Source organism: Lacerta agilis, chromosome 8 (genome assembly GCF_009819535.1).
Source record: "Lacerta agilis isolate rLacAgi1 chromosome 8, rLacAgi1.pri, whole genome shotgun sequence".
Taxonomy (NCBI): Eukaryota; Metazoa; Chordata; class Lepidosauria; order Squamata; family Lacertidae; genus Lacerta; species Lacerta agilis.
The window spans coordinates 82,260,844-82,285,635 of NC_046319.1; the positions used below are offsets into that span (position 1 = coordinate 82,260,844).

General features: G+C 49.6%; 1 protein-coding gene across 1 annotated transcript in view; it reads left to right on the forward strand.

Annotated features, from left to right (window-relative positions):
• Positions 1–2,965: 2,965 nt before the first annotated feature.
• The window catches only part of PLEKHG2 (pleckstrin homology and RhoGEF domain containing G2), a 74,855-nt gene continuing 53,028 nt past the window's right edge, over positions 2,966–24,792 (forward strand). Inside the window, exon 1 of the mRNA XM_033158606.1 lies at positions 2,966–3,001. The gene's annotated coding sequence lies outside the window, so the exon portion shown is untranslated. The remainder of the gene's footprint in view (positions 3,002–24,792) is intronic.

Consider the following 24,792-nt stretch of genomic DNA (forward strand, 5'->3'; position numbering starts at 1 on the left):
TCTTACGTTCTGGGGGGGGGCGGGTATATAAATGTTGTAACAGGCTGCTGTTGATTTCGTTCCTATGCTGCTTTATATTTTAAAAGAAAAATACTGCGAAGCAGTTCACGGCCTCCATCAAAAAAATACATCAAAAAAAAGCACTCCCAAAATAAAATGTTGCAGAGGAAGATCAAATATGAAATGCGCATTTGAAAACAACATAATTAACGGGAAAATGAGATATAATTTAAATAATAAATAAAGCAACAATATAGTGGGAACTAATGGGAAGGCAGTGTTGAGTCCTCTCGGTGGCAAATGTTGCAGAGTCGGATCATTCAGTGCGCTCTAGCATCGGTTGAGAAGTTTTGGTTCGGCTTCTTGGTGTGAACGAAATCCAATCTGCACTTTCCCAGAACCGATACATGAACCAGAATTTGCGGTGCTGAATCTCCAACCCGAAACATAGGTGTATGCAGACGTTCACGTTCACAAGGGGGGGGGGGGCACTGAGAAAAGAATGCCTTAGTTCCATTCATTTCAATGGGTCTACTCTGAGTAAAAGCGAATTGGCTATAATCACTACGGGATGGGGTGCAGAAATTGCATACAAAAATGTGTCTGTTCGGGGGGGGGGGAAATGCCTGCGGGTTTTTGCAAGGATCAAAAGTAAAATTTCAAGCTGACGCGGAAATGAATTTAAGACTGGGGAAACTGGAAACCAATAGAAAACGAAATTGACATAATTTAGCCCAACGTCCCCACTGGCGTGCGGGGCCGATCGGAAACCTAAAAATAAACCTTTGGAATGTATTTGCAGACTTATATGCGTAATGTTAAGTTCCTCGCATCTGAGGAATGTTTTCGGTTTGTTTGAACCAGATGTCTCTCTTTCCCATATTGCAGGGAAGTCTTTCTCAGCCTCGGATCTCCAGATGGTGTTGGACTACAACTCCCATCATCCCTGACCACTGGCCCTGCTGGCTGGGGATGATGGGAGTTGTAGTCCAGCAACATCTGGCTGAGAAATAAAGCGTGTTTCACTCTTCACCAGCAGCTACCAGTTCTCAGTCATCCGTAGGAATGTCTTCGCAGCTTCCCGAGTCTGTAGTCTAGTCACTGTTTATTTTCCAAGCGAATGGGTGTGGGAAGCCTTTTCTGACTCAGGGACATTGGCCTTCAACGCCAAGCATGTGAGGGGGTAAGCTTTGGCGTTTTCTCAACAACGAAGGTGCATGTTTGTGTTTTTGGGACGGGCACTTTGTGGCTGCTCAGAGAAACCTTTGCCGTGCTTCTTCGCAAGTCCCAAGGCTCAGCTGTGACTCCAGAATGATAATTTGTGGCAGGAAGCCTCTGTGCCGGTTCCAGCCGGGCTTAAAGTACCACCAGAAAAACTTTTAAAAAGCTTTGTACATGCTCAGAGAAACTCTCATGTTTCTTCACAAGTTCCAGGTGGCACTGGGAAAACAATCGGTGGTGAGAACCCTCCAGAGCCAAGCTTACAGTACCGCCAGCCAACGAACTAAACAAACGAACAAATAAATAATTGTCCAGTAGCACCTTAGAGACCAACTAAGTTTGTTCTGGGTATAAGCTTTCGTGTGCATGCACACTTCTTCAGATACCTGATATTTATTTCGACTGCGTCAGACCAACACGGCTACCTACCCGACACCACCAGCCAACGAGTTTTAAACGCACTTTGTGCATGCTCTGAAAAACTCTCGCCCGCTTCTTCCAAAGCCCCGGGACTCAGCTGCGGCACAAGAAAATTAAGTATGGGTGCTGTAACAGGGGGGAGCCTCTGTGCCAATTCCAGCCATGCTTACAAGCAGCCAACAATTTTTAAATGCACTTTGTGCTTGCTCAGGAAAACTCTCGCCGCGCTTCTTCCAAAGCCCCGGGGCTCAGCTGCGGCACCAGAAAATTAAGTATGGTTGGTGTAACAGGGGGAAGCCTCTGTGCCAATTCCAGCCAAGCTTACAGTTCCACCAGCCAACGGTTTTTAAATGCACTTTGTGCATGCTCAGGAAAACTCTCGCCGCGCTTCTCCCAAAGCCCCGCACCAGAAAATTACTTGTGGGTGAGAAGCCTCTGTGCCAATTCCAGCCAAGCTTACAGTACCACCACCAGCAAACATTATTATTATTATTATTATTATTAATATTATTATTATTATTTTGGTAAGGAATTACGCGCCGGGGGGAATCCATCGCGCGTTTGGATATTCAAGGTTCAGCTTCTACGTGGAAGAACAAACAAACTCGACCACACGGACTTCCCTTTTTTAGCCTTTGTCTGCCAGGAAAACGGAGCAGATTTGCCAGTCTGGAGAGCAAGGAGTTAAAAGCCCTCCCCCTTCCCTCTCCCCCCCCTCCAGCATCTGTCTGCGCACAGGAAACTCTCCGGCAGAAGTGAGTGTGAGAGAATTTCTTGCTCGCCTTTTTCTTCCCTCTTCCTCTCCTCTCGCCACCCCGTGCAACATTCAACCCCCCCCCCGCTTTCCCTCCATTTGCTTGTTCTCCTCTCCCCCCCCCCACCTCCTTCCCTCCACCCCCTCTCCCCTCCCCCTTCCTCTTCCATCTCCCAGTTTCTCCAGCTGGGATCTGTTGCGCGCCTTGTCTCCAAAAAAAAGGCTATATTTGTCTCCCCAATCCCAGGAAATCTGCAAGGAAAGGAGGGGTGGGGAACCTGGAAGAGGAGGCTTGGGGGGTGGTCTGGTTTAGCCCCCCCTCTCCCCACAAGCTTTAGGGGCGGGGGAGAAAGAAAGAAAGGGGGGAAAAGGGAGAAAGACCTCTCCGAGTGCGCGCAGCAGTCAAAGGAAGGCATTTTATTAGCGTTCTTCTTTCTACAAGCTGGATCTGAGACCCAGAAGCATTTGCCTTCCTTCCCACGCCCGGGGGGGCTCGGCCAGTATCCCCAGCATGGAAGAGGCGGCGGTGATGGTTTGGACTGGGAACTGAGAGGACTGGTCCCGCCGGGAGACGCCAAGACTCCGAGTCCGGCACAATCTGGAAGGGTGAGTCGCGCTTCGATCCGCTTTGGAAACAGCGGGTCCCCAAAAATGTCCGGGGTGTGTGTGTAATCTATAATGCATGCATGGATGTCTTACTCGGAAGTAAGCCCCCCTTGAGTTTCCTGGGGGGCTTGCTCCCATTGGCTGTGCTGGAAGGTTTGGGTTTTGATCCTGGCGGAGAGGCGAATGTTGGAGTACAAAGGGGTTTGTTTTTTTTAAAGAGCATGTCCAGAGTGCTTTTTTGCTCACAGGCGCACTGTGGGGTTTAGTGTGGATAAAATCGCTTTCAGGCCAAAGATTGCGCACCTTCCAGGTAGATTTAAGCTGGACCTCTTTATCTCCCCCACCCCAAATTTATTTTTAAGAAACAAAAAAGCTCCTTTGTGCCGGGGGTTTTTGAGGTTCCATATTGCCTTGCATGGCTAAACAGAGGCTTGCTTCCAGGTGTGGTTGAGGGAGCCAGGGCGGTGCAGCGGTTAGAGTAGGACCTGGGAGACCCGGGTTCGAATCCCTTGCTTGGCCACGAAGCTCCCTGCCTCCCGGCCAAGCCTACCTCGCAGGGTTGTTGTTGTGGGGGTTTTGCCGAGGATGGGGATTAACGCCGCCGCCTCGCTCCTTGGAGGGATAGGGTACAAATACAGCAACGAAATAAACAAACAAGAGCTCTCTGCACATGCTCTATGGGGCATGCAGCTGGTTAGTCATCATGTGGGCCTGGTTTCCTCTATCTGCGGCCGTGGGGTGTGGCGGTCCCAGGAAGAATGCAAGGCAGGGTTGTAAAACACGCTGGGCGTAAATGTGATGAATAACTGGCCCGCCTTTGAACTGAGGGACACTGCCTCGCAGGAACGGCGCCTCCTCCCCAGCACACAGGCTTCTGTGGGGCAGGCCTCTTTAATCCCCAGCATGGCCTTCTAAAGTTCTGGTGCCAGGAATCCTCCCCACTGCTGCGCCGAGAAGTCACGCTCCCCTCTCCTCTCGTAAACTTTTGTCACGCATTTCTGGGGGCCTGGCTCTCATCAGCCCCCGTCGCTGGTGTCAGGAGGAGTTGGGCGCTCTGCGCATGTTCAGAGGCACCGTTGCCGTTTTCCCCAGAGCCGAGCTTTGGTGCCGAAAAGCAGGTTGTGGGGCTAAGGCGCGCCCTTGGCGTCCCACCCCACCCCCGAGGAAGGGGTTTTGGAGGGCAGACTTACAGTACTTCTTGCTGCTGCGGAGTGGAGGACCTGAGCCATTGGGTTCAAATTTCGAGATTCCGGCTAAACTTTAGGAACGGCTTTTTGAGGGTAGGAACCTCTGGCACTCGAACGTACTTCCTCGGAAGGTGGTGGACTCTCTTTCACTGGGGGTTTTTAAACAGAGGTTGGGTGGTCATTGGGGATTCTTTAGCTGAGATTCCTGCCTTGCAGGGGGGTTGGGCTAGATGACCGCTGGGGGGTCCCTTCCAACCTTACAGCTCTGTGTTTCTCTCACCTGATTCCAGTTGATGTTCTTTTGCAAGAACCGCTGCCGTCACCACGCTTTGGGTTGGGTCGCCTTCTGCTTAAATGACTCCCTGCTCCACCCCAGTGCTGCAACATTGAGCATCTTTCCAACAAGGAAACTCGGTTGAACTGATTGAAACTCGCTGGTTTCAAGTGAGGGCTGGACCGTGGAACTGTCCAGCTGGTGTCTCCATCAAGAGTGGTGGGGAAAGGCAGAATTTTGCGCTCAAAATGCCCAGGATGGGTCTTATGCTCTTCTCTACGGAACCGAAGGACCCATCTTTCGCACTCCTCACCCTGGGAGCATTAATCCAGAGTAAAAGAGCACCATTTTATCTTGGGCACCAGTCAATGAGTCGGACCATTCATTGGTCCATTCTAGCTCCATACGGGCATCACTGACTGGCAGCCATGGCTCTCCAGGCTTTCCGGCAGGTAGCCTCTCCCAGCCTTCCTTTGGAGACCATGGAATTTTACACTTGGTCGGGACCCCCAGGGGTCATCTAGTCCAACCCCCTGCAATGCGGATGCTCTGCCACGGAGCTTCAACCCTTTCTGGAAGCTGCTTCGTACTGAGCCCACCCAGCTGTGTATTACCTGCACGGACTGGCAGCAGCTCTCTAGGGCAGGTATCCCCAAACTGCAGCCCTCCAGATGTTGTTGGCCTACAACTCCCATGATCCCTAGCTAACAGGACCAGTGGACAGGGATGATAGGAATTGAAGTCTGAAACATATGGAGGCTGAAGTTTGGGGATGCCTGCTCTAGGGTTTCCAGCAGGAGTTTTTCCCGCCAGGATTTGAACGCAGGACCTTCTTCACGGAAGGTGCCGGCTCTACCATTGAGCTACCACCCTTCCCAAGATGTGGATTATGCTGGGTCACACAGCTCTCCATTTCCCATAGGGCAGTTACTTTGGAGTAAACCACTGTTTATTTCAAAGGGGGGGAGGTTTAATGCAAAGTGAAGCCCTCCACATGCCCCACCTTCTCTGGCGGACTCTCCTTCCTGAAACAGTGCCTAGATGGCCGTCCCTGGGGGAGTCTTCAGCTGTGATTCCTGCATTGCCGTGGGGTTGGACTGGATGACCTTTGGGGTCCCCCCTTCCAACTCTGCAATCCTATGAGAATCAGGATTAAAGAAAGACCAAACCAAAAGGAACCAGTGTGATCACACACACACACACACACACACACACACACGTGTCAACCAGGCTTCGCCAACCGGGCCTCTTGGATGATGGGCTTGAGGGTAACCTGATCAAGTTTGCAGATCATACCAAATTGGGAGGGGTGGCTAATACCCCAGAGGACAGGATCACACTTGAAAATGACCTTAACAGACTAGAGAACTGGGCCAAAGCAAACAAGATGAATTTTAACAGGGAGAAATGTAAAGTACTACACTTGGGGGAAAAAAATGAAAGGCACAAATACAGGATGGGTGACACCTGGCTTGAGAGCAGCACATGTGAAAAGGATCTAGGAGTCTTGGTAGACCATAAACTTGACATGAGTCAACAGTGTGATGCAGCAGCTAAAAAAGCCAATGCAATTCTGGGCTGCATCAGTAGGAGTAGAGCATCTAGATCAAGGGAGGTAATAGTACCACTGTATTCCGCTCTGGTCAGACCTCACCTGGAATACTGTGTCCAGTTCTGGGCACCACAGTTCAAGAAGGATACTGACAAGCTGGAACGTGTCCAGAGGAGGGCAACCAAAATGGTCCAAGGCCTGGAAACGATGCCTTATGAGGAACGGCTTAGGGAGCTGGGTATGTTTAGCCTGGAGAAGAGAAGGTTAAGGGGGGATATGATAGCCATGTTCAAATATATCAAAGGGTGTCATCTAGAGGAGGGAGAAAGGTTGTTTTCTGCTGCTCCAGAGAAGCGGACACGGGGCAATGGATTCAAGCTACAAGAAAGAAGATTCCACCTAAACATTAGGAAGAACTTCCTGACAGTGAGAGCTGTTCGGCAGTGGGATTTGCTGCCAAGGAGTGTGGTGGAGTCTCCTTCTTTGGAGGTCTTGAAGCGGAGGCTTGACAGCCATCTGTCAGGAATGCTTTGATGGTGTTTCCTGCTTGGCAGGGGGTTGGACTGGATGGCCCTTGGGGTCTCTTCCAACTCTAGGATTCTATGATTCTTCCAGATGTTTTAGACTACAACTCCCATCAGCCCTGATAGTGGCTGATGGGCGTTGTAGTCAAAAATATTTGGAGGGCGCCAGGTTGGCGAAGCCTGGTGCGCCCCGTGTGCCAAACCACCGAGCGCTGCCTCAAGAACCCGCCTCACATTTTGAACTTTGTGCATGGGCAGGGTTTAGGTGCGTATTGCACAATTTGCTTTTTGAGGGGTTGGTTGTTGTTCTTGGGCTTCCTACAGGAAGTGGAAAGGCTTGGCTTGGCTTATTCTCCAGGAATCCTTCCTAGGAAAGTCCCCGGGGATGTTTTTAACAGTGCGAGCGAGTGAGTGTCGGGTGCGAGATGTAGCACCTTAAAGAGCGTGTCTGGGATCTGTTCTGCGGCTGAATGCAAGGGAGGTCTTCAGCTTGGAACAGTTGTGAGAGTGGGAAAAAGATGGGGGTGGGGGTGCAATCTGTTCCAGGAGCTGGGCGTGGAATGCAATGCTCAGTTTTTCAACGGAGCGAGAAAGGGAGTCGTATGTCGGTTTTGTGTAGCGGGTGTGTGGAATATGGAGGAGCGAATTGCGACCGGGGGGGGGGGGGGGCCGGCCGGCGGTCAGGCGCTCTTTCTGGCACGGGGAGTGGGGGTGGGGGTCCTGCATCGGAAAAAGCGATTGAATTTTACAGGATTGGGTTTGGAGGGGCAGATTTGGACATGAAAGAGGAGAGGGAGACATTTATGCAGTCAAGGAAGTGGGTGTGCAGAGCAGAGAGAAAGTGGGTTGTAAAAGGTCTGCAAAGCCTATGGGTTTTTTTGGGGGGGGGAGTTTTAGGTCAGGGGTAGGCAACCTAAGGCCCAATTGCCTTCTCAATCCGGCCCGCGGACGGTCCGGGAATCAGCGTGTTTTTACATGAGTAGAATGTTTTCTTTTATTTAAAATGCATCTCTGGGTTATTTGCGGGGCATAGGAATTTGTTCATTTTTAATTTTTTCCCAAATATAGTCTGGCCCCCCACATGGTCTGAGGGACAATGGACTGGCCCCCTGCTGAAAAAGGTTGCTGACCCCTGCTTTAGGTGCTGGGAAGGCATGGCAGGAGCTGAAAGGATCGAGAGCCGGTGTGTCGTAACGGCTAGAGTGCTGGGCTTAGAATTCAAATTCCCCCACTTGCCCAGCTGCAAGCAGCTGCAGTTACTTTGCGGTGGGAGAAAATGCACTCAGCACATGGACTCTGCGATTGCGGCCCGGTTCAGCTTCTGCTCTGGATATTCTTGACAACGTTACGTTTTGCATTTGAACCCCACCTTTTCCTCCGAGGAGCTCAAGGGGGCGGACGGTGGCTCTCCCCCCTCCTCGTTTTATTCTCAAAACAACCAGTGAGCTTCGTGGCCAAGTGGGGATTCGAACCCAGGCCCCAGTCCTCATATCAACGCCGCAACAACCCTGCGAGGTGGGTTAGGCTAAGGGACAAGCCTCCAGCCAAGGTCATATCAAACGAGCTCCGTGACTGGGCAGGCAGGATTTGAACCCTGACCCTATCCCAGGTCCTAGTCTGATACACTAACTGCTACACCACACTGCCTCTCTGTATGGATGCGGTTAGCCCAAAACAAGACTTGGCTCCTTGAAGGCTGCCTGCCTGACTTGCCCTGGGGAGTTTCTGTGTGTTTCGAAAAGGGTCCGGTTCATGTCGGGTCAAGGTGCTACTACTGGACTCGGAAGGAAATGGGATGTCTTGGGTTTCTCCGCAAAGCCTTTCCCTTTCGTTTCAGCAGTGATGGCACGGACTAATATATACGTTGTTTTCTGCTTCCCGCTTCCCCAGAAACTTCCGGGCAGCCGCGGAGAGCGCTGGCAGCGGAAATGGCAGTGGGGCACAGCCGCTGCTGTTTTGTTTTTTGTTTTTAACAATTATTTTTATTGATTTTAATATACACATATAATTACATATAGTAATTACATAAAATAACATATTCTGTATCTAATATCGACTTCCAATCTTCCATGTTCTGTCTTCTTTAAATCAAACTTTTTAAATTTCACATTCTTGTCCAATTTTCATAATTTCATAACTAATCTCTCAAACTTATACATCTAATGTTCTCAAAATATACATAATTTGTTTCCCTTTCCAAACATCTACTAATTACCTTTCCATTCTATTTCCATTTGCTGAATTTCCCTTCCCGTTATGAGGTTTATTTCCATCGCTGCTGTTATTTTGGAGATTGGATGGGGAGAGAAGGTGGTTTGGGAACGGCCGCCGGCCGGTGGCAAACAAAAATTGAAAGGCAGCGAGCGAAACGATAAAGCAGGCGCGCAGAATGAGTCCGGTTGGGCGTGGGTTAAAACAGCAAAGACCAAGTTAAGACTATCGACATTGCCAGATTACCAAGCATCTTTCCAGATTTGCCGGCCGTGTCTTGAAAACGATGTTTCCACTGTATATGTCACAAAGGAAGGCCAAATAGTCCCCGTCGATATCTCAAATTATACGTAGTTTTCTCCATTATATCTTGAGTGGTACCCAAGCGTTCAGTGTAAGGTCTTTTTGGCTGTTTTTCCATTGAGTTCCTATGCATGCTGCCGAGATCGTAGAAAAGTCCGATTCTTTTGACAAGGTAACCACGTAGGTGTCTTTAAAAAAATATATTCAACCGCATTGATTTTGGGGGGAAAAGCAACAGCTTCTTTAGTAACGTTTCTAATTTTTGGGGCTGGCAGCACTGAATGGGTCTGGCTCAGGCAGAGTCATACGTTCCCAAGCAGCAGCCAGGATAGGACCCAGAGCTGGCATCTGAGCAGGGCTCCAGATGGGTGCTCATGGTCAGATTGCAGACCCTTAGCCATGGAAATCTTCTGCAGCATCTAAAAAAAAGGTAAAGGGACCCCTGACCGTTAAGTCCACTCGCGGACGACTCTGGGGTTGCGGCGCTCATCTCGCTTTACTGGCCGAGGGAGCTGACGTTTGTCCAGAGGCAGTTTTTCTGGGTCATGTGGCCAGCATGACTAAGCCGCTTCTGGCGAACCAGAGCAGCGCACGGAAACGCCGTTTACCTTCCCGCCGGAGCGGTACCTATTTATCTACTTGCACTTTTGAACTGCTAGGTGGGCAGGAGATGGGACAGAGCAACGGGAGCTCACCCCCGTCATTGCGGGGAATCAAACCGCCAACCTTCCAGTGTGGTGTAGTGGTTAAGAGTGGTGGACTTGTAATCTGGTGAACCAGGTTTGATTCCCCACTCCTCCACACGCAGCTGCTGGGTGACCTTGGGCTAGTCACACTTCTCTGAAGTTTCACAGCCCCACTCACCTCACAGAGTGTTTGTTGTGGGGGAGGAAGGGAAAAGGAGATTGTTAGCCGCTTTGAGACTCCTTCGGGTAGTGATAAAGCGGGATATGAAATCCAAACTCCTCCTCCTCCTCCTCCTCCTCCTCCTCCTCCTCTTCCGATTGGCAAGCCCAAGAGGGTCAGTGGTTTAGACCACAGCACCAACCACTCCCTCTGCAGCGTCTAGGTAAAGGTAAAGGGACCCCTGACCATTAGGTCCAGTCGTGTCCGGCGCTCATCTCGCTTTACTGGCCGAGGGAGCCGGGGTCCAGCTTCCGGGTCATGTGGCCAGCATGACTAAGCCGCTTCTGGCGAACCAGAGCAGTGCATGGAAACGCCGTTTACCTTCCCGCCAGAGCGGTACCTATTTATCTACTTTACTTGCACTTTTGATGTGCTTTCGAACCGCTAGGTGGGCAGGAGCAGGGACCGAGCAACGGGAGCTCACCCCGTGGCGGGGATTCGAACCGCCGACCTTCTGCAAGCCCTAGGCTCTGTGGTTTAACCCACAGCGCCACCCACGTCCCTGCAGTGTCTACTTGGCATCAAAATGTCAGACGGTTTCCCCCCAACCCCTTCACCTGAGTTTACCCTTTCCGGGGGGGTTCAAGTAAGCTTAAAAACAAACAAATCCCAGAATTGGAAGGGACCCAGTGGGTCGTCTAGTCCAACCCCCTATAATGAAGGAATCACAGCTAGCCACATTCCCTGGTCTGGAAGCCTCCTGGGCTTTTGAGCTCCCCCCATTGTGGCCCTGGGAGACCCACTTATTGGTTTATTTGTTTCATTTACATCTGGCCTTCTCTTGGAATAAATTCAAGGCTTACATGGTCCTTCTTCCCTATCCTGTTTCTTCCTTGTGTCGACCCTCTGAGGTAGGTTAGAACTGGCCCAAGAACAATGGGGGACCTTGATCTCCCTAGTTTTAGCCCAGGACAGCGGTACCTCAGTTTAAGAACAGCCCTGTTTACGAACGATTCGGTTTACGAGCTCCGCAAAACCGGAAGTAGTGTCCCGGTTTGCGAACTTTACCTCGGTCTAAGAATGGGAAAGCATCATAAAACCTAAGATCATGGCCACTGGCCCCATCACCTCCTGGCAAATAGAAGGGGAAGAAATGGAGGCAGGGAGAGATTTCACTTTCTTGGGCTGCATGATCACTGCAGATGGTGACAGCAGTCACGAAATTAGAAGACGCCTGCTTCTTGGGAGGAAAGCAATGACAAACCTAGACAGCATCTTAAAAAGCAGAGACATCACCTTGCCGACAAAGGTCCGTATAGTTAAAGCTACGGTTTCCCCAGTAGTAATGTACGGAAGTGAGAGCTGGACCATCAAGAAGGCTGATCGCCAAAGAATGGATGCTTTTGAATTCTGGTGCTGGAGGAGACTCTTGAGAGTCCCATGGACTGCAAGAAGATCAAACCTATCCATCCTTAAAGAAATCAGCCCAGAGTGCTCACTGGAAGGGCAGATCCTGAGGCTGAGGCTCCAGTACTTTGGCCACCTCATGAGAAGAGAAGACTCCCTGGAAAAGACCCTGATGTTGGGAAAGATGGAGGGCACAAGGAGAAGGGGACGGCAGAGGATGAGATGGTGGGACAGTGTTCTCGAAGCGACTGGCATGAGTTTGGCCAAACTGCGGGAGGCAGTGGAGGATAGGGGTGCCCGGCGTGCTCTGGTCCATGGGGTCACGAAGAGTCGGACACGACTGAACGACTGAACAAAGACATAATGGCTGTGCTTCTGAATCCCAGTTGCTGGAAATGGCAGAAGTGGAGAGTTGGCCTTGCGCTCGCATCCTGCTTGCGGGTTTCTCACAGGCATATGGTTGGCCACTGTGAGAAGATGATGCTGGATTCAATGAGCCATTGGCCTGATCCAGAAAGCTCTCCTTATGTTCTTATGCCTATCAATGACGCTGTTCCCAACGAGGTCCTGTCCTTTTTCCGACAGGCGGATCCCACAAATCCTGACGTTTGTTCCCCTGACAATGGAATCTGATGAGACGCAATTACGAAATGCAAGGCCTCTTTTCTCGCAGGCATAGGCAGCTGGAAGGAGGAGGAGGAGGAGGAGGAGGGGGAGGAAGAAGAAGACGGGGAAGGACACGGAGTGAAATGCCCAATCTGGCAAACGCCGGCCAAATGCCGCATTCCGGAACGAAGGCGGCAGCGAGGCAGCTGGTCCGCTCCGATAAGGTTTGCCAAATCAACGTTTCAGAAAAGAAGGAGCTTGATGGAGCAGCTGTCTCGGGATTCAAAGGAGCAAAGCGTTAAAATTCCCTCTGGGGACTGGAAAGCACCAGAAAATGGCATTTGTGGAAAACTGAAAGCGGCTGGTTCTTGCATCCCACCCCACTCTCTCCCAAACAAGAGATGGTGGTGTACACAGGGGGGTTGAGGGTTGTTGGTCCTCCAGGGGTGACCTGAAGTCTCCAGGTTGGCTTGGTCCCTTCCAGGTCCCAGGCAGGGCCGGATTTAGATCTGATGAGGCCCTAAGCTACTGAAGGCAATGGGGCCCTTGATTGGAGTCCAGCTGTCCTTTGTCAACAACAAATTGTCACTGTTTTTTGTGTGTTGAGTATATGCTATATGGTAATTTATGGACCAAACTGCAAGAGGCAGTGAAGGATAGGCGTGCCTGGCGTGCTCTGGTCCATGGGGTCACGAAGAGTCGGACACGACTGAACGACTGAACAACAACAATTTATGGACCTAAGAGGTATCTCAAGCCATTTGCGCATGTTGCCATGCAACCAGTCCATGCAGAATGTAGGCACCCTATATATAGAAAGGAGCAAACCAGGGATATTTTAGGGAGCAGGCTACAATCATAGGAGCCTTCCAAACACTAAACATATCTGTAAAGCAGCCAGCAACCCCAATGGTCAAAGCTCAGTTGGTTCGACTGTGGTGCTGATAACCACGAGGGTTGCAGGTTTGATCCCCGTACGGGACAGGCGCATGCCAGGGCGCTGGGGCTAGTTGATCCTTGGGGGTCCCTTCCAACGATTCTACGGTCGCATTTGGAATACCATGGGCAGTTCTGGTCGCCTCGCCTCAATGTGGAGTTGGAAAAGGTGCAGAAAAGGGCAACCAAAATGATTAAAGGGATGGAGGAAAGGTTGCCGTGTTTGGTACTTATTAGTTTAGAGAAAAGGAGAGCAAGATTTCTTTCCAGGTCCATGTTCCAAACACTTTCTTCTCTTTTTTTTGGCCCAGACACTTTCCCAGGAAGCCCAGCTCTTTCATGCTGAATCAGAACAAAAAGGCATTTGGGGTTTTCCACGAATTGCCATTTGCTCCAATTCAGCGGCAAAAAGGCAGGTCTTCGTAGGGAAATTCTGTAGTATAATAATAATAATAATAATAATAAATTGCTCTGACAGCAAATTTTAAAGCACAGACCTGTGTCTGGAAATGCGGAGCAAAGGTACATCTGGCAGAGTCCTAAGAGGATAAAGAATTGGAAGTTTATAAAATGATGCTTGGCGTGGGGAAATTAGACAGAGAGAAGTTTCTCTCCTTCATAACGTTAGAACCCATGGAGATCCAATAAATCTAACTGCTGGAAGATTCGGGACAGGGGAAAAAGAGGCACTTCTTCAGGTTAATCTATGGAACTCCCTGCCACAGGAAGCAGGGATGACCACCAACTTGGATATCTTTAAAAGAGGATCGGGCAAATGCATGGAGGAGAGGGGTATCAAAGGCCAGGATGGCCATCCTCTGCCTCCACAGCGGGGAGCAGCAATGCTTCTGAATCGCAGTTGCTGGAAACGCAGGAGAGGAGAGTCGCTCTTGTGTTCGAATCCTGCTTGTGCGCATCCGGTCGGGCCCTGTGAGAAGAGGATGCTGGACTGGGTGGGCCTTTAGCCGGATGCAGCATCCAGGCTCTTCTTGTGTTATGATGGAACCTCCAGGTCCAGAGACAGTCTATCTAGATTCCTAGGTTCTTAGGGGTATTTGGCCCCTGTGAGAGCGGGATGCTGGACTAGGTGGGCCATTGGCCTGATCCAGCAGGAAATTATTCCCCTGTTCCATCTTGCCTCCAGATCCCCTGCCCTACCTCTCCCCCAGGAGCTGTCCTTTCATAGAATCATAGAGTTGGAAGGGATCCCTGGGGGTCATCTAGTCCAGCCCCCTGCAATGCAGGAACCTCAGCTAAAGCATCCACGACAGATGACCATCCAACCTCTGCTTAGAAACCTCCAAGGAAGGAGAGTCCACCGCCTCCCGAACAGTGTTAGAAACTGAGATGTGAAAGCTAGGAGCTAAATGGCACCTAAATGGGCAGAAGAATTGAATGTCTAGGTGCAGTTTTTTTTTATAATACAAAGCTGAAAATGAACGAACTGCAACTAAAATATTATATTCCTTTTTTTTCACATGGTCTAGTCCTTCGCCTGCCCACCCCCCTAATATTCTTAAGAGGGTCTCTTCTCCAGCCTTCAGAGAGCAGCTGGAAGTGGGGAAGCAGAAAAAAAGAGAGTCCCCCTCTCCTTCCACTCTGCAGTTTTAATCCGAAATCTTAGGCGTAGTTCTGCGCCCAGAGCTCAGAAACTGCTTGCGCTAATGAAATTTCCCCTGTCGCAAAATGCGCCTGGAGCAATTGGGAATTTCGAAGGCTGCTTCCGATGGAGTCCTTTTCACTACCGAAGATCTCTTACGAACAGAAAGTTTCCCCATGTGTTCTCAGTCGGAATCTCCTTTCTCGTCATTTTTCAAACCCGCCCCGTACGGAGACGGCATCGCAACCTTCGTATTTCCCAAAGTTTTCAAGACAAAGAGAAACCCACAGCTCCTGCGCCGGAGGAAGTATTCTGGTGTGCGAGGCTGGACAAAGGGGGCAGGGCTTGGGCGAGCGGCTCCCCCCTTGGATTCGGCCCCCATAAAACTTTTCCACCACTTCAGATCTTCCCTCTCCCTTTTCTCTGTTTGGCCTCCTGGCAGGGGAGCATCACAGCAGCGAAAATTTCTGTGGCTTAGGTTCTCTAAACAGGAGCCCTGGAGGGGAGGGCGAATGCTCCTTTGGCAGACAGGAGGGGTGACGTCAAGTCTCCTTTTCAAAGGGTCCCTTTTCCCTGTTCTCTCCCTTCGCCAGGATTGGGGGGTATCCTTTGTCAACAACAAATTGTCACTGTTTTTTTTGTGTGTTGAATATATGCTGTATGGTAATTTATGGAACTAATAGGTATCTCGAGGCATTCGCACATGTTGCCGTGCAACCAGTCCATCTTGAATCGCTGTAGAAATTGGAGTTCTTGGTAATAATACACAGAAGTCAAAAATAAAAGAATCCAAGAAATCTGGCCAGGCGGGAGATCAGTTTTAAAGTCTTCAAACAGTTTTATAATTATAGTATTAAAACAAATTCCAGTTGAAATAAATTCCAGGACAAGGCCCTGTTTTGCTAATTCTTCGTCAGCTAGATTTTCATGGTCAAGGTGTACCAATTCTCTGTATGGTATCTCAAGCCATTTGCACACGTTGCCGTGCAACCAGTCCGTGCAGAATGTCGGCACCCTATATATAGAAAGGAGCAAACCAGTGATATTTTAGGGAGCAGGCGAGACCCATGACTTACATCATAGGAGCCTACACAACACAAAACATGGTTGCTGTATGTAGTTTTAATTTCATTTGTTTTTTATCATATTTTGGAAATGTACACCCAGGGTCCCCCCCTTTAAAATCTTTTTGGGGGCCCCCGAGAGTGTGAGGCCCTAAGCTATAGCTTGTTTTGCTTATACGTAAATCCAGCACTGACATTCTCGCAGCCACTGAAGGTGACCATTGGACGGAGGCTGGTTGCCCAGGGAAGCTCCCAGACATTCAATATTTGGGGGGCTGGGATTCAATCACACAGCATCCAACCTTCTGCAATGCAGGAATCACAGCTAAATCACAAGCCTATACGGGATGTGCAATGAAAGCTCCTTTTGCACTGTTGCACAACAAAGCTGCTCCCCCACCCATATACAACCCCAAAATTGGGTTTTTTTACAATAGGGAAAAGTGTCAGGAAAATGTCCCGAAAAGCATGCGATAACCCCATTGGAGGCTGCAGGCCCCTAGACCTGGGGTTGGGATTCCCGGGCGGAGCCTAGGAGTCACAGGGGCGGAGCCTAGGAGGCGACACCAAATAAATAGTGGGCAATTCTGCAGCAACCCTCAGCACCCTTAGCAAACTACAGCTCCCATAATTCTCTGGGGGAAGCCATGACGGTTTAACGTGGCATCGTAGCAATTTCTATTTAAGGTGTGAATGTGGCCTTAAAAAGGAAGGCGGAAGACAGGCAGAGAGAGCGAGAGAGAGGGAGGAAGGAAGGAAGGAAGGAAGGAAGGAAGGAAGGAAGGTGGGGATGGAGTGGGAAAGGAGGACACCCACTATAAAAAGGGACTGTAGTGGTTAGAGTACAGTGGTAGCTTGGTTTAAAAACTTAATCCGTTCCGGAGGTCAATTCTTAAATCGAAACTGTTCCTAAACCGAGGCACGCTTTCCCTAATGAGGCCACCTGCCGCCAGTGCCCTTGCACCGTTCAACTTCCATTCTTGTTGTTCAGTCGTTCAGTCGTGTCCAACTCTTCGTGACCCCATGGACCAGAGCACGCCAGGCACGCCTATCCTTCACTGCCTCTCGCAGTTTGGCTAAACTCATGCCAGTCGCTTCGAGAACACTGTCCAACCATCTCATCCTCTGTCGTCCCCTTCTCCTTGTGCCCTCCATCTTTCCCAACATCAGGGTCTTTTCCAGGGAGTCTTCTCTTCTCATGAGGTGGCCAAAGTACTGGAGCGTCAACTTCAGGATCTGCCCTTCCAGTGAGCACTCAGGGCTGATTTCTTTAAGGATGGATAAGTTTGATCTTGTTTTGCAGTCCATGGGACTCTCAAGAGTCTCCTCCAGCACCAGAATTCAAAAGCATCAATTCTTCGGCGACCAGCCTTCTTTATGGTCCAGCTCTCACTTCCGTACATTACTACTGGGAAAACCATAGCTTTAACTATACATCATTCAGCCCGGACACTGAGATCCAGCTCTGAGGGCCTTCTGTCGGTTCCCTCACTGTGAGAAGCAAAGCTACAGGGAACCAGGCAGAGGGCCTTCTCGGTGGTGGCGCCCGCCCCGTGGAACGCCCTCCCATCAGAGGTCAAGGGAATAAACAACTACCTGACATTCAGAAAATACCTGTTTAGGGAATTTTTTAATCTGTGATATTTTAAATGTATTTTAATATTTTATGGAAGCCGCCCAGAGTGGCTGGGGAGACCCAGCCAGATGGACAGGGTACAAATAAATTATTATAATTTATTATTATTATTATTATTATTATTATTATTATTATTATTATACGGACCTTTGTCGGCAAGGTGATGTCTTTGCTTTTTAAGATGCTGTCTAGGTTTGTCATTGCTTTTCTCCCAAGAAGCAGGCGTCTTTTAATTTCGTGACTGCTGTCACCATCTGCAGTGATGCCCAAGAAAGTGAAATCTCTCACTGCCTCCATTTCTTCCCCTTCTATTTGCCAGGAGGTGATGGGGCCAGTGGCTGTGATCTTAGTTTTTTTGATGTTGAGCTTCAGACCACATTTTGCGCTCTCCTCTTTCACCCTCATTAAAAGGTTCTTTAATTCCTCCTCACTTTCTGCCATCAAGGTTGTGTCATCAGCATATCTGAGGTTGTTGATATTTTTTCCAGCAATCTTAATTCCGGCTTGGGATTCATCCAGCCCAGCCTTTCGCATGAAAGGAGACACCAATAGCCCTCTCCTCCTCCATGCATTTGTCCAGTCCTCTTTCTAGACCCCCCAGGTTGGTAGCTGTCACTGCCTCCTGTGACAGGGAGTTCCACGGTTTAACTATGCGCTGCATGAAGAAGCACTTTATTTTACCTACCCTGGATCTTCCAAAATTCAGTTTTGTTGGGTTTCTGCAAGTTCCAGCGTGGTGAGGAAGGGAGAAGAACATTTCTCCACCCACTCTCTCTAGACCAGGCGTAATTTTATGAACTTCTACCGTGTCATCTCTCGCTTGCCTTCTTTCTTTCTTTCTTTCTTTCTTTCTTTCTTTCTTTCTTTCTTTCTTTCTCCCCCGCCCCCAAACTGAAAAGTCCCAAACGCTGCAACCTTTCTCATGGGGGAATTGCTTCATCCCTTTTCTAGACCTTTTCCAACTTTGCAATCTCCTTTTCCGGGTGAGCTGACCAGAACTGTGCACAAAGTTCTTTGCCTAATCTTCTGTAAAAGAAGTTGGTGGCCACCATTGCCTCCTGAAGCAGGGAGTTCCATAGTTTAGCAATGCGACCACCCTCTTTCCTCTAGTATGAATTTGGAAAGAATAATCCAGCTCAGTACAGTGGTATCTTGGTTCTCAAACGCCTTGGTTCTCAAAAGCCGAAAACGCGGAAGAAAGCGTTCCAGTTTTCAAACATTTTTCGGAAGCCGAACGTCCGATGTGGCTGTCGGATGTTGTTTCCGGGGCACCTGCACCAATCAGAAGCTGCGCCTTGGTTTTCGAACATTTTGGAAGTCAAACAGAGTTCCGGAACGGATTAAGTTTGGCGCTTTTGTTTTTGCTATTTATTCTGCGTTTTTGTTTTTCGAGGCTTTTTTCGGTTAATTTGTTTTTGTGGCTGTGTGGGACCCATTTCAGCGGTCTCGTTAGATAGTAAAATTCATGGAACTATTTTCTGTGGATATGAAGATATGCAAGTTTTTATATATAGAGGTGTTTCCCCCCCCTCCTTCCCCCCTTTTTTTCTTTTTCTTTTCTTTCTCTCTCTTTTTTCTTCCTTTCTTTGTTGAAAGGGGATTAATTAAGATACAAAAGACAAAATACGGACAAGATAACGTTGTATGTAAATTTTTATTTTGTAATGTCATACAATAACAGTTGGACTACGGTGTTTTTCTCTGTGTTAAATTATAATAATCAATATTTTTTTTAAAAAAAAGGTAGTAAAAATCATGTTAAATGGGCGTTTTAGGGGTTGTTTTTAAGAGTCTGGAACGGATCAATCCGTTTTGCATCACTTCCTATGGGAAAGCAGCGTGCCTTGGTTTTGGAACGCTTTGGTTTTTGGAACGGACTTCCGGAACGGATTAAGCGTGAGAACCAAGAAACCTCTGTACTTCCAAGGTGGCTGCACCGCAGATTTGTATAATGGTGTTATGATCCCGGCAGTTTTCTTTCCAGGTTCTTCCCTAATGACCCTCCCGCTATCAGGGGCGGAGGAAGCCTCTTGGCTGCCCGGTTGGCAAACACAGCGCAGAGGCACCCCCCCTGGGGACGGGAGCGTCCTGACAGACTGTGCATGCGTGGAAATGCCGCACATGTGCAGTCCATCCGGGCCAGCGCTCCTCCTTCCGTAAAGCAGCACAGGTGGGGTGCCGGGTGGTGGGGCTCGGCTTGGGGAGTGGCGGGAGGGGCCGCCAAGTGTCACCCCCTCCCCTGGAACCCGGGGCGCCCTGCCCCCCATTGCCCCTCCCTTGCTACACCACTGCCCACTCTTCACCCTGCAGCTTGGGAGGGAGAAAGCCCTTAAGAAGGAAGGCGGGAGGGTAGAGGGAGACTACAGCTTTGGGTGTTGATCTGCTCTCCTCCGGCGAAGATAAATGGGGGGAAATGAAAACCCATTTGTGGATCAAAGGACTCCCTTCTTTCTCTCTCCGGCCTGGATCCTGCCAGTTTGTCACCAGCTAGCAGGCCTGCCAGACTTCCGTGCCTCCGGTGCCAAGTTCTTGCAGGCCTGTCTCACCCGGAGGCAGTGGAAGGGAGAAGGTGTCAGGATTCTCTTACCAAGGCTGAAACAAAATAGGAAATTCTTTCCAGTGGCACCTTAGAGACCAACTGAGTTTGTTCCTGGTATGAGCTTTCGTGTGCATGCACACTTCTTCAGATACACTGAAACAGAAGTCACCAGATCCTTAAATATAGTGAGGGAGTGGGGAGGAGTATGACTCAGAAGGGTGGTGGGAATGGGTGATCGGCTGATAGGTGTGGAAAACCTGTTAACGACTGCAATTTGTCTTACAGGAAAAAGCAAGGGGTGAGATGGCTAAAGATAGCTTTGTCATGATAATGAGATAAGAAGCCAATGTTTTTGTTCAGACCAGGTGTCTCCATGGTTTTAAGTTTGGTGATTAGTTGCAATTCAGCCACTTCTCTTTCCAGTCTATTTCTGAAATTCCTTTGTATTAAGACAGCTACTTTGAGATCTTTTATAGAATGTCCTGGGAGATTGAAGTGTTCTCCTACTGGTTTCTCTGTCTTGTGATTCCTGATATCAGATTTATGTCCATTTATCCTTTGGCGTAGGGTTTGGCCTGTTTGTCCAATTGCAGCCTTTAAGAGTCGTCAACAGGTTTTCCACACCTATCAGCTGATCACCCATTCCCACCCCCCTTCTGAGCAATACCCCTCCCCACTCCCTCACTATATTTAAGGATCTGGTGACTTCTGTTTCAGTGTATCTGAAGAAGTGTGCATGCACACGAAAGCTCATACCAAGAACAAACTCAGTTGGTCTCTAAGGTGCTACTGGAAAGAATTTTCTATTTTGTTTCGACTATGGCAGACCAACATGGCTACCCACCTGTAACTTACCAAGGCTGACACCCTCATCGTTACCTTTGCAGCCACAGGCCCAAAGGCTACTGACCGTGGCAACGTGGCCCCCTACGTGTCTCTGTGTGGACCCCGGACTCCCCCTAGGCAGCAGAATTTCCCCAGGCAAAACCCACGCAGACTTTCTCCCACCCTCTTCTTGAACGATGACAATGCCTTCTGGATGGAGGGATGTGTGAGAGTGTTTTTGCAGAAACCTCTGGCTTGAGTGTGGCTGGGATGTAAGGCAAGGTAAAAGGTAAAGGACCCTGGGTGGTTAAGTCCAGTCAAAGGCGACTCTGAGGTTGCGGCGCTCATCTCGCTTTCAGGCCAAGGGAGCTGGCGTCTGTCCGCAGACAGCTTTCCGGGTCATGTGGTCAGCAGGACTAAACCGCTTCTGTTGCAACGGGACACCGTGACGGAAACCAGAGCAGCGCACGGAAACGCCGTTTACCTTCCCGCCGGAGCGGTCCCTATTTATCTACTTGCACTTTTGACGTGCTTTCGAACTGCTAGGTTGGCAGGAGCAGGGACCGAGCAACGGGAGCTCACCCCGTCATTGCGGGGATTCGAACCGCCGGCCTTCCGATCGGCAAGCCCGAGAGGCTCAGTGGTTTAGACCACAGTGCCACCCGTGTCCCCGTGGCTGGGACGTAGCTTCTTCTTGTTGGCATCCGTCTGTCTCAGGAGACAACGTAACGGCACGCCTTTGGGGGTGAGGTCAAGCTGTTGGACGGTTGCAGCTCCTGCTGTGGCTGTAGAGACCGATGTGGGAGGGACATAGAATCCTAGAATCCTAGAGTTGGAAGAGACCCCAAGGGCCATCCAGTCCAACCCCTTGCCAAGCAGGAAACACCATCAAAGCATTCCTGACAGATGGCTGTCAAGCCTCCGCTTCAAGACCTCCAAAGAAGGAGACTCCACCACACTCCTTGGCAGCAAATTCCACTGTCGAACAGCTCTCACTGTCAGGAAGTTCTTCCTAATGTTTAGGCGAAATCTTCTTTCTTGTAGTTTGAATCCATTGCCCCGTGTCCGCTTCTCTGGAGCAGCAGAAAACAACCTTTCACCCTCCTCTAGATGACATCCTTTGATATATTTGAACATGGCTATCATATCCCCCCTTAAGCTTCTCTTCTCCAGGCTAAACATACCCAGCTCCCTAAGCCGTTCCTCCTAAGGCATCGTTTCCAGGCCTTGGACCATTTTGGTTGCCCTCTTCTGGACACATTCCAGCTTGTCAGTATCCTTCTTGAACTGTGGTGCCCAGAACTGGACACAGTATTCCAGGTGAGGTCTGACTAGAGCGGAATACAGTGGTACTATTACTTCTCTTGCTCTAGATGCTATACTCCTATCGATGCAGCCCAGAATTGCATTGGCTTTTTTAGCTGCTGCATCACACATGTTTTGTTGCAGCCGGGGCAGATGAAGGCATCCGGCTGTTCTGCTGCAGATGCAGTGTGGCATTTCTTGTCTCTGCCCTCCTCCCAGCGGGCATTCCTCCTCTGGTCACTGCCGTGAATACATGCCCTGACTGTCGTGACTCCAGGTACTGTGGTCGTCTGCAAGGGATCCCCACACGGTGGGCTTCATGTCACGTTTGCAGACATCTCTGTAGCACAGAGTTTTGCCAGTGGTGTCTGAAGCCGGCTCCCCACAGAGCACGTCCTTGGGGATGCTGCCATCTTCCATTCTGCAGACACGACCAAGCCAGCGTAGAAGAAGAAGAAGAAGAGTTTGGATTTGATATCCCGCTTTATCACTACCCGAAGGAGTCTCAAAGCGGCCAACATTCTCCTTTCCCTTCCTCCCCCACAACAAACACTCTGTGAGGTGAGTGGGGCTGAGAGACTTCAGAGAAGTGTGACTAGCCCAAGGTCACCCAGCAGCTGCATGTGGAAGAGTGCAGACACGAACCCGGTTCCCCAGATTACGAGTCTGCCGCTCTTAACCACTACACCAAACTGGCGTAGACGTCGCTGAGACAAAAGTGCAAACAAGCCTGGGAATGTCTTCTTGGGAGAGGACATCTCGGTTTGGAACAATGTCCTGCCGTGTGATCCCAAAACAGTCAAGAGGACGGAGCAACTCCCCAGTGAGGAAAGGTTGCGGCGTTCGGGACTTTTTAGTTTGGGAAAAGGTTGAATTAGAGACGACATGATACAAGTGTATACAAAAAGGGGGGGTGGAGAAAGAGAGAGGTTTTCCTTCCTCGCGTAAACACTGGAACTCGTGCACATCCAACGAAGCTGAATGTTGGAAGATTCAGGATGGGTAAAAGGAAGCAGATTTTCATAGTTAAACTATGGAACTCCCTGCCACTGGAGACAGCAATGGCATAGTTAAACTATGGAACTCCCTGCCACTGGAGACAGCAATGGCTTTAGGAGAGGAGTGCACAAATTCATGGAGAGGGCTGTTTTTTAAATTTAAAAAATTATTTAGTTTTACAAATTCACTCACATAGATAACGTTGTTACACATATTATAATTTTGCACGAGATTCTTCCGAGTCCCAAGACTTCCCCCCTCCCCTCCGTGGTTTCTTTAAATAACTTTTTTTTAAAAAAAACAACAACCCTGCATGTTATAAGTCCATCTAATTTTCCATCCTCCATTATACCCAAAGTCTGTGTATGGTTGCAGGGGTTACTTAAAGCCTGCCAAAGAGTTCCAAGTGTTTGCAGTGGCCTTTCCAAATACAGTAGTATATATTTGTCCCGTTCTTGAAGTTTTGATCATCCTGGTTTCTGATTTCCCCGGGGAATCTTGCCATCTAGTAATTTCATCTGCCAGTCATAGCTGTCAAGTCTCCCTTTTTTTGCAGGAAACTCCCTTCTTCCAAGCCGTTTCCCGCTGCTATCCCTTATTGTTGATATCCCTTACATTTCCCTTATTTCCGGGAAGGAGAGTTGGAGTCTGGGGATTCCTTGGGTCCTTGCCTTTCTCAGCCCTGCCTGCCTGCCTACCTCACAGGACTGTTGTGGGGATTAAATGAGGACTAGGACCAGGGAGCTCCTTGGAGAAAAAGGTGGAATATAAATACCTAACAACAATCAGACAGACAGACAGATATATAAAGAAGAAGATAAAATAGACGAATGTTTCTGGGCAACAGGTGCTCAGATTAAGCATTGCTGCCCCTAACTGGAGGCAGAGCAGAGCCAACCTGGCCAGAAGCCATCAGTGGTCCTCTCCTCCTGCATGAATTGGCCTAATCCTTTCCTAAAGCCATCCAAGTTGGTGGCCATCGCTGCTCCCTGTGGCGGGGAGTTCCAGAGGTTAACCGTGTGCTGCGTGAATAAGTGCTTTCTTTTCTCTGCCCTGATTTCTCTTTCCTGGTGTAAATTAATTTGTAGCCTGGGGGGGGGAATACCGCGGCGTGGACTGTGTCCCTGAGAACCGTGGACTGTCCCCAGGACGGGTGAGGGTGCTGATCCCTTATTTTCAAATCCGAAACTTGACAGCTATGCTGCCAGTTGACCCTAGTAGGTATCATGTCAGTGCTTCTGAATCGCGGGAAACGGCTGGAGAGGAGAGTGTCCCACAGGGACCTGTTTGGGATGCTGGACTCGATGGGCCTTTGGCCTCATCCAGGAGGCTGTCCTGAGGTTCTTAAGTCTTGGCAGACTCGGAGAGGTTTGCAACGTGATGTGCGTGGCGTCCTGCTTGCATCCTCCTTCCTCCATCCGGTCCTCTCCTTTCATTCTCCGTGTTTTGCCCCCTCGCCCTTCCCCGCAGCGTGGTTAAAAGTTCTCATACGGTACTGGGGACAGGGAGGGCGAGGAGTGGGGAGGTCGGCGGGCTCTGCTTTTTCCTCCCTGACCTGCCGCCTCTCTTGAATGAATTCATTGTTTCGCAGACCAAGCGACCTTTTTGCTCTCCCCCTCTCCAGGATGGAGTGACGCATCCCCCGTTTTCGTTTACCCAACCCTCTATGGGTTTTTACAAGACTTCCAGGGGACAGGGCTGGAACAAAGGCCGTTGTGTGGGGAGGGCGAGAGAGGCAGTCCAAGGAGAACTGACGGTTTAGCCAAGAACCACCAGTCACAGAGAAAGAGAGAGAGTTTCTGCCTCCGCCACCCACAGACCTCATAGGAACTTAAGAAAATAGTATCTGAAAATGGTATCTGAAGAAGTGTGCATGCACGCGAAAGCTCATAGCAAGAACAAAAAAATGCCAACAGTGCCCTTCAGCTCTCTATATTGGACAAACAGGCCAAACCCTAAGCCAAAGGATAAATGGAC